The following is a 3,198-nucleotide window of genomic DNA, read 5'->3' on the forward strand; positions in this document are numbered from 1 at the left end:
TAAGTTCTGCTTTTCTGATGTATCAAATACTTATGTCATGCAATAAAATGCAAATGAATTATTTAGAAATCATACAATGTGATTTTCTGGATTTTTGTTTTGGATTCCGTCTCTCACCATTGAAGTGTACCTATGATAACAATTACAGACCTCTACATGCTTTGTAAGTAGGAAAACCTGTCAAATCTGCAGTGTATCAAATACTTGTTCTCCCCACTGTATAAGACAATCTTTACACGTGCAATTTATATTAGAATGTTAAGATGCATACGTTTTTTTGTTGTCACATGATGAACAAAGTCAAGTTCGCTAGACCGACAACATATCAAAATAAAAGGCAGAGATAGAAAGAACCTGAGTGAAAATAAACCACCAGATCACCTGAACAAGAGAAGAAACATCTCCGGCTGTTACTGTCATGGTTTGTCTTATATTGTCTTGTCATTTTGCTTTTCCCTCTGTTCGTTTTCCCCCTGCTGGTCTTTTTAGGTTCGTTCCCCTTTTTCTCTCTCCCTTCCTCTCTCTCTTCTCTCTATCGTTCCGTTCCTGCTCCCAGCTGTTCCTATTCCCCTAATCAATCATTTAGTCTTCCCACACCTGTTCCCTATCTTTTTCCCTGATTAGAGTCCCTATTTCTCCCCTTGTTTTCCGTTTCTGCCCTGTCGGATCCTTGTCTATTGTTCACCGTGCTGTGTCTGTGTATCGCCCTGTCGTGTCGTGTTTCCCTCAGATGCTGCGTGGTGAGCAGGTGTCTGAGTCTGCTACGTTCAAGTGCCTTCCCGAGGCAACCTGCAGTTCATGATCGAGTCTCCAGTCTGTTCTCGTCATTACGAGTGGAATTGTGCTTTATGATTGTATATTTACTTTACTGGATTAAAGACTCTGTTTTCGCCAAGTCGCTTTTGGGTCCTCATTCACCTGCATAACAGTTACATCAGAACTTCAAGCCTCGCTTCCCATGATGAGGAATATCCCGGAGAGGGAAGTACATACATACGAAGTAACTTGTGGAATAGACACCGGCTGGAATGCGGTTTTAACCAATCATCTTTCAGGATTAGACACGACCGTTGTATACATATGCAGTATTACATACATAAAAAACCTTGAATGCATCCTTGACAAATTATCACATAGTGACATCGGAGATGTTTATCATTTGATTATTCATTTCACTGTTGTTGCTGTGCGTGGAGAGGCTTCCTGTGTCGTCAATGGTGTGCATAGAGAAGAAAAAAGAAACTCTCTACGTCCTCGAGAGCTACTGGAATGTGCATGCCTTTGTTCCAGCACGAACACACCCGATGACACTTATTGTCGTACAGACTGCATTAGGCTGGAGCTGGAGCAAAAGCCTGCACACCCAGTAGTTAGTATTTGATAACCCCTGATAACCACTCTTTAGACTAGGGGGCTATAGTTTGTTTGAGACTGTGCCGCAGAAATCTCTCTGTGTAGCTTTCAAGTCACTCAAAGTCAAAGGTCAAAGGGCACAGAGCAGGGTTTAGAAAATAATCCAGACGGATGGTTATCTTGTGTGACTGTCACCAAGGAAAAGTGACTCACTGGACTGCCAGCCATACTGTTGCACATGTGACAGGACATCAGTTTGTTAGACCAGGGAGACATCCAGGGAACATAGGAGTGAGTGTCGTACTGTAGGAGTGAGTCTTGTCTCTTTTTTTCAGTCTTTCTTCACAGCTCCATGCTTTGGGGTTCATGGATGGAGACATTTGGAGAGACGCTTACAGACAAACACACAAAAACACACGTGCACACACATGTTTGTATGCTCACACGCAAAGACACATACACACAGGAGGATAAGGGGAGGTACAGACACCCACTGTCATCACCTACAGACATCGGACAAGTACACAGAGACAGACCGTCAGATGGATCCTTTTGTGCTTTAACGTCATGGTGAGCCAGTTTGCATCAGAGCGACAACCACCATTGTAAAAATCTATAGCAGGTGACTTACCCAACTTGTCCTCGTCATTTGGGTACTTTGTATAGTAAATCAGGGATGCAGAGGAGGGTAAACACATGCTAACGCTGTTAACGCACTTTGGTGAATACTGTTTTCACACCTATTACGCTAAATTAGCGCTGTTAGCACTATTAGGGCTGTTAGTACTGTTAGCACTATTAGGGCTGTTGGTACTGTTAGCACTATTAGGGCTGTTAGTACTGTTAGCACTATTAGGGCTGTTAGTACTGTTAGCGTTGTTGGTACTGGTACTATTGTTAGTACTGTTAGCACTGGTACCATTGTTAGTACTGTTAGCACTGGTACCATTGTTAGTACTGTTAGCACTATTAGGGCTAATAGTACTGGTAGCGCTGTTGGTACTGGTACCATTGTTAGTACTGTTAGCACTGGTACCATTGTTAGTACTGTTAGCACTGGTACCATTGTTAGTACTGTTAGCACTATTAGGGCTATTAGTACTGGTAGCGCTGTTGGTACTGGTACCATTGTTAGTACTGTTAGCACTGGTACCATTGTTAGTACTGTTAGCATTGTTAGCGCTGTTTGTTTGGTTAGCGTATTTAATGCTCGAATTGAGTCGTGGATAACAACACATGTGGAGTGTGTCTGAAAGTGGACGTGGTGAAAGAAGTGGGTTGATCAACACAAGTGGGTATATGGAAAGCAAATCATTAAATTGGGCAGATTTGTTGGTGCTAAAGACCATTTTGCGTGGCTGACTGGGCTGCACGAGGAGTGTGTATGAATGACTAATGTGCCGTTGTTGTTGTATCGAGGTGTCTGCCAACCTGAGGTGCTTCCCACTGGGCAGCCGTGTCACTAGCAGTAGCTAAAGTGGCAATTGTTTGCCCTCCCATTATTTTATTACAAGTGGGATAGCAGTCTACACAATAAATAACTAATATTGATAACTATCTAGATGTCACCTTGATACAACCTACTCAATAGGGACGACATGAACGGCAACAATACCGGGTCTGTCTGTCACTCCCTGGCCATAGAGAGGTTTTTTATTCTCTATCTTGGTTAGGCCAGGGTGTGACTAGGGTGGGCATTCTCTGTCCTTTTTTCTATTATTTGTATTTCTATGTCTTGGCCTGGTATGGTTCTCAATGAGGGACAGCTGTCTATCGTTGTCTCCGATTGAGGACCATACTTAGGTACCCTTTTCCCCCACCTGTTTTGTGGGAAGTTAACTTTGT

The sequence above is a fragment of the Oncorhynchus gorbuscha genome, linkage group LG24, assembly GCF_021184085.1.
Source record: "Oncorhynchus gorbuscha isolate QuinsamMale2020 ecotype Even-year linkage group LG24, OgorEven_v1.0, whole genome shotgun sequence".
NCBI classification, from domain to species: Eukaryota; Metazoa; Chordata; class Actinopteri; order Salmoniformes; family Salmonidae; genus Oncorhynchus; species Oncorhynchus gorbuscha.